Genomic DNA, 6537 nt, shown 5'->3' with positions numbered 1-6537 from the left:
TATTAGACAGTTATGTAGAATATAATACAATAAAATAGGGTCCACTGCACCCCTTGCCCCTGGATGACCAGGTAATATTTGTTTGCTGTCATTGAACTTACGGGGAATTTGGAGGCAATGACAGCGGGGCAGTCAGACAGTCAATTTTGTATTTACATTTGGTTGAGTTGTTAACTAACGTGAATTCAACCTGAAATCATCAAAACACTTCACAATTTCATTGGATTTCCGTTCAAATTTACGTGAAAAAAAGAAGAAATTCCCAGTTGTCCACATTGATTCATTGATTCATCACATTGAATGTTTTGGTTGAAATGAAGTGGAAACAATGTTGATTGAACCAGTTTTGGGCAAAAACAACTTCTTCCAATTGGCTCATTCATCCCTCCTCTCCCCTGTAACTATTCCGCAGGTCATTGCTGTAAATGAGAATGTGTTCTCATTTAACTGGAGTGGCAAAATAAGGTCACGAAAGAAATATAAAAGAAAGTGGAACCTATGTGTAAAATACATTGGATTTCCAAAGAGTCATCAATGTAGACTGTTGTTTTGAGGGTGAAATCTCAACCACAGGATTATGTCATCATGGTAACTCAATTTCAAAATAGGCCAACCTTGTATAAAATGTGTTTTTGTACCTTTAAAACAAAGTCCGATTTTCAATGTTATATCATCTATCAAAAAACAAACAATAAGCTGTGCAGCACCTCCTACTGGAGGTGTATATGTTAAAAATGTATAGGTTGGATTCAAGTCTCCATCTCAACCAAAAATACAAGTTAAAGAATAAGACTAAATCTGATCAAACTTTATTTAAAGTGGAATTTAGTTTTGCTTTGATTGAAATCATATTGATAACACAATGGAAAATCAACTAACTTTTGGCTGTCTTTTTGAGTGGGTGAATATAGGTTGTAATCACATTGAGCAATGTCCAAATATTACCACATCATCCACATTGAAATGACGTAGTCAGACAGTCCTGAACTCCCAAAGTATAATCTTTGATTTGAAGTCTTACCAATTACATTAGACAGCTTTAACACTGTCCACTGTGTTCAACTAATTCTTAGAAACATTTCCTTGAAACAAAGAGGTATGTGTAAACTGAGAGTAAACCTCACCTCGCACGTTGATGAAGTGTTGAAGGAAACTGAAATGGGAGAAACGTGATCTTCACGTGGACATAAATTAGACTCTGTAATCATATGGTAGCACAGTGCTCATAGTTTAAAGAAATATATCATTTGTTTCAAGCATAATTGAGCAAGCTGTAAGATTCCTCTATATGTCAAAGCCTGTCAAATATTATTGTATCTTATATTGTATACATAGGCCTATAGGTGTTTGAAGTTGTTTGAGATTTAGGTTACATCAAGCAAATAGAGATTGTAATGTCACCTCCAACAAACAATCAACTGCACCCTTGACATGCAATCTAGAGTTGAAATCAGAAGTTTACATGCACTTAGGTTGGAGTCATTAAAACTTGCTTTTCAACCACTCCACAAATGTTTTGTTAAAAAACTATAGTTTTGGCAAGTCGGTTAGGACATCTCATTTGTGCATGACACAAGTAACTTTTCCAACAATTGTTTACAGACGGATTATTTCACTTATAATTCACTGTATCACAATTCCAGTGGGTCAGAGGTTTACATACACTAAGTTGACTGTGCCTTTAAACAGCTTGGAAAATTCCTGAAAACATGTCATGGCTTTAGAAGCTTCTGATAGGCTAATTGACATCATTTGAGTTAATTGGAGGTGTACCTGTGGCTGTATTTCAAGACCTACCTTAAAACTCAGTGCCTCTTTGCTTGACATCATGGGAAAATCAAAAGAAATCAGCCAAGACCTCAGAAAACAAATTGTAGACCTCCACACGTCTGGTTCAACCTTGGGAGCAATTTCCAAACACCTGAAGGTACCACGTTCATCTGTACAAACAATAGAACGCAAGTATAAGCCCCATGGGACCACGCAGCCGTCATACCGCTCAGGAAGGAGACGAGTTCTGTCTCCTAGACATGAACGTACTTGATGCGAAAAGTGCAAATCAATCCCAGAACGCAAAGGACCTTGTGTACCTGTTTCCTCTAGAAACTTCACAAGTATCTATATCCAAAAGGAAACGAGTCCTATATTGACATAACCTGAAAGGCCGCTCAGCAAGGAAGAAGCCACTGCTCCAAAACCGCCATAAAAAATCCAGACTATGGTTTGCAACTGCACATGGAGAAATGTCCTCTGGTCTGATGAAACAAAAATAGAACTGTTTGGCCATAATGATCATCATTCTGTTTGGAGAAAAAAGGGGGAGGCTTGCAAGCCGAAGAACACCATCCCAAACATGAAGCATAGGGGTGGCAGCATCATGTTGTGGGGGTGCTTTGCTGCAGGAGGGTCTGGTAAACTTCACAAAATAGATGGCAAATCTATTGTGAAAATCAATCCCAGAATAACAGCAAAGGATCTTGTGAAGATGCTGGAGGTATCTATATCTACAGTAAAACTAGTTCTATATCGACAAAGCCTGAAAGGCCACTCAGCAAGGAAGAAGCCACTGCTCCAAAACCGCCATAAAAAAGCAAGACTACAGTTTGCAACTGCACATGGTGACAAATATTGTACTTTTTGGATTAATGTCCTCTGGTCTGATGAAACAAAAATAGAACTGTTTGGCCATAATTACCATCATTATGTTTGTAAGAAGAACATCTAAACAGTGCATTCGGAAAGTCACAGCCTTATTCTAAAATGGATAAAATACATTTTCCCTCATCTATGTATACATAATGACAAAGCAAAAACAGGTTTTTAGACATTTATGTAAATTTATAAGAAATAAAAAACAGAAAAACCTTATTTACTTAAGTATTCAGAACCTTTGCTATGAGACCTGAAATTGAGCTCAAGTGCATCCTGTTTCCATTGATCATCCTTGAGATGTTTCTATAACTTGATTGGAGTCCACCTGTGGTAAATTTAATTGATTGGACATGATTTGGAAAGGCAAAAACCTGTCTATATAAGGTCCCACAGTTGACAGTGCATGTCAGAGCAAAAACCAAGTTATGAGGTTGAAGGAACTGTCTGTAGAGCAGGATAGTGTCGAGACACAGATCTGGGGAAGGGTACCAAATTATTTCTGCAGCATTGAAGGTCCCCAAGAACACAGTGGCTTCCATCATTCTTAAATGGAAAAAGTTTGGAACCACCAAGACTTCCTAGAGCTGGCCACCTGGCCAAACTGAGCAATCGGGGGAGAAGGGCCTTGGCCAGGGAGGTGACCAAGAACCCTATGGTCACTTTGACAGAGCTCCGGAGTTCGTCTGTGGTGTCATGATGTTGCTCTGTTGGTGAGATTTATGACCCCCCATAAATACCTTTCCCCCCTTTCTCTCTCTACTCTACAGAATGGACTCTTGGAAAGCCCTTTGTTAACATAGAGAGAGTATGGTAACATCAAAAGTTTTGGAATGGAACAATCTTTCTGTAATCCAACCAGTTGAAAATATCCGTTGGTACTTAAAGAATATGATGACAGATCAGTTGGTGTCTAGGACATGATATCTGATGATAGGATGACATAAATTGTATCTTGGAAAGTCTACACATTTTAGTTATCAGATTCACATGGAATTGTTGTGCAATTTAAATATTTAAATATGAAACTATTTGTGAAAAGATTAAATGTAATTTTAGCTTCTATATGAGATAATTGTTTTCATAAGTAAACTATGCTCGCTCAGTGGCCATGCCCAAGTGAATAGACATTGGTTGAGAACTATGAAACGCCCTTCTCTCCCACGTGATAAAAGCCCGTTGACGAAAGTCTACCTTGTGTTCCCGATGATGTGAGGACTAATGTCCATATGTTTAAAAGGGCTAATATCAACTACAACCTAACAAAATGAACTTGTGTTCCCGACGATGTGAAGACTGGTGTCCATGCATTTAAAAGGGCTAATTTCAATGTGGAGGTCACGATCGCCAAGCTGGAAGGATGAATTTCGACTATAGCACAAGCTTAGTATGGCAACTTGGTATGAACTTTGAACTCTTATTCACTAAAGAAGTGATACATCCTAGACTTCGAGTTATCAGCAGCAGTTGTAAACGTATGTGGTCGAGGAAAGGAGAGACAATTTCTTCAGAATGACAGGGTACTACAACATATCTGTTCTACCACAGAAACCTTCTTCAAAGGACAAGGGCGATCTCGGCTGGACAAACCAGCCTTCCATCTTCGACTAATCTATCGAAGCGCAGCTCAGAGTAAATATATTTCTTGCATTTTCCTTTTCCAAATGGGCGGTTATTTAGAATGCATAAGATTCTGTTTTTACGATAGCATAGCTTCTCAAGGTCCAATAATGACCCAATCCTTTTGTTCCTCAGTCTTCCTGCTCTTTCATTCAAACCCAACCCCCTTTCTATGTGTAACCAGTCGTCATATCGGTTTTGTCCGCTAGGGACGTTTCCTTTTATGACATAATTAGTAATCAATGTCTGATCCATTCTGTGTATATGTAATTCTGTGTGATTATTTAGGTATTTAGTAAATAAATAATTAAACAAAATGTTGTATTGCTGATTCAACTTATTAGCCAGGGTTCGTGAAGATAATCAAGAATTTTACGACGTTCAGATGAGACTGAATAAGGTGCCGATTAATAATTGACTGCTATTGATATCAAATATTACCAGATCTTTAAGAGTTTATTCGGAAGACAACAGCTCTATAAACATTATTCCGTGGTGCCCCAAATCCCTAGTTAATTACATTTACATAATTAGTTTAAACAGGTCATATTAATTACAGAGAATTGATTTGATAAAAAAGCATGTCACAAATAATTTAATCCATAGTGAAGACACGACAGTGGAGATGGGAGAACCTTCCAGAAGGACAACCATCTCTGCAGCACTCCACGAATCAGGCCTTTGTGGTAGAGTAGTCACTCATCAGTAAAAGGCACATGACAGCCCATTTGGAGTTTGCCAACAGGCACCTAAAGGACTCTCATACCATGAGAAACAAGATTCTCTGATCTGATTAAACCAAGATGGCCTGAAATCAAGCATCACGTCTGGAGGAAATCTGGCATTATCTCTACGGTGAAGCATGGTGGTGGCAGCATCGTGCTGTGGGGATGTTTTTCAACAGCAGGACCTGAGAGACTAGTCAGGATCGAGGGAAAGCTGAACGAAGCAAAGTACAGAGAGATCGTTGATGAAAACCTGCTGCAGAGCACTCAGGACCTCAGACTGGGGCGAAGGTGGTTGGCTGTATCATGTTATGGGTATGCTTGTCATCGGCAAGGACCAGTTTTTTTTAAACCTAAAACACAAGGCCAAATCTACACTGGAGTTGCTTATCAACATGACATTGAATGTTCCTGAGTGGCCTAGTTACAGTTTTGACTTAACCCTCCTGTTGTGTTTGTTTCATGTTAATTAATTCTGTGTTCCCAAGACAAAATGACCGCCCCATTATAGCTGATTATAAATCCATAATAATACATATATTATCAGCTAATGTTGTGTTATATCTTTTTATTAACTTAAGTTCTTGTGAACATTACAGGTTTTGAACTTCTATTTGCTATTTATGGCATGTAGGCCTCATTGACCTGAGCACATACAACTCATTTTTGAGTAAAAAAAGCATGATGTATGGATTATTTTGACTTTTATTTAACTAGGGAAGTCAGTTAAGAACAAATTCTTATTTTCAATGACAGCGGGTTAACTGCCTTGTTCAGGGGCAAATTCTTTACCTTGTCAGCTTAGGGATTTGAACTTGCAACCTTTCATTTACAAGTCCAACACTCTACCCACTAGTATACCTGCCGCCCCAAATACTCAGATGAAACATATTGTGCTATTTATCACAGACTACTTTGTGTCAAAGTTTAACAAGGACATTTGTTTTGAAACCATTTCACATTTTTTAATAGTGGCACAAAATAACATCTGTTGTGTTCCCAGTCAAAACTGACCGGTATGATTTTATTAGTAAAGAAAGGCCCATAACTACACATGAAAATCATATTGGGGAGGTTGCCCTCCTTTCCCCCGCCCGCCCTTCGCCAGAGCGATAGGCCACAGTTCACAGACAAAGGTTTAAGGTTAGGGGGGCCTCCAGGTCCTCCGCCGTCCCTGAAGCGCCGGTAGGGCTGGGGAGACATTAAACCCCCGCCTGTGCCGGGGAGCAGAGCGGTTGACTGGGTTCCCAGTGAGGATACTGGGCGATACTCATTTTGTATTATTTACCATATTCCAAAATTAATGTCTGAACACATTAAAGAACAACAGTAACAATAACAGTATTACTAACAATAACAAAAACCTAAAATGTTCACAATCTGTCAATCAGTGATGGTTAGGGTTACATTTTGGTTACATTTTGCGTTTTCTCATGCACATGTTGGACAATACGTGGTGGTTGCTGCATGTGCCTTGCAAATGTATGCACTGCATTTATGGCACATAATGCTCGTTTTGACATCTCTTGGTGCATACAGATTG

Source organism: Oncorhynchus mykiss, chromosome 1 (assembly GCF_057628025.1).
Source record: "Oncorhynchus mykiss isolate SJ-2025 chromosome 1, ASM5762802v1, whole genome shotgun sequence".
Classification (NCBI taxonomy): domain Eukaryota; kingdom Metazoa; phylum Chordata; class Actinopteri; order Salmoniformes; family Salmonidae; genus Oncorhynchus; species Oncorhynchus mykiss.
This window is presented reverse-complemented; position numbering follows the sequence as displayed.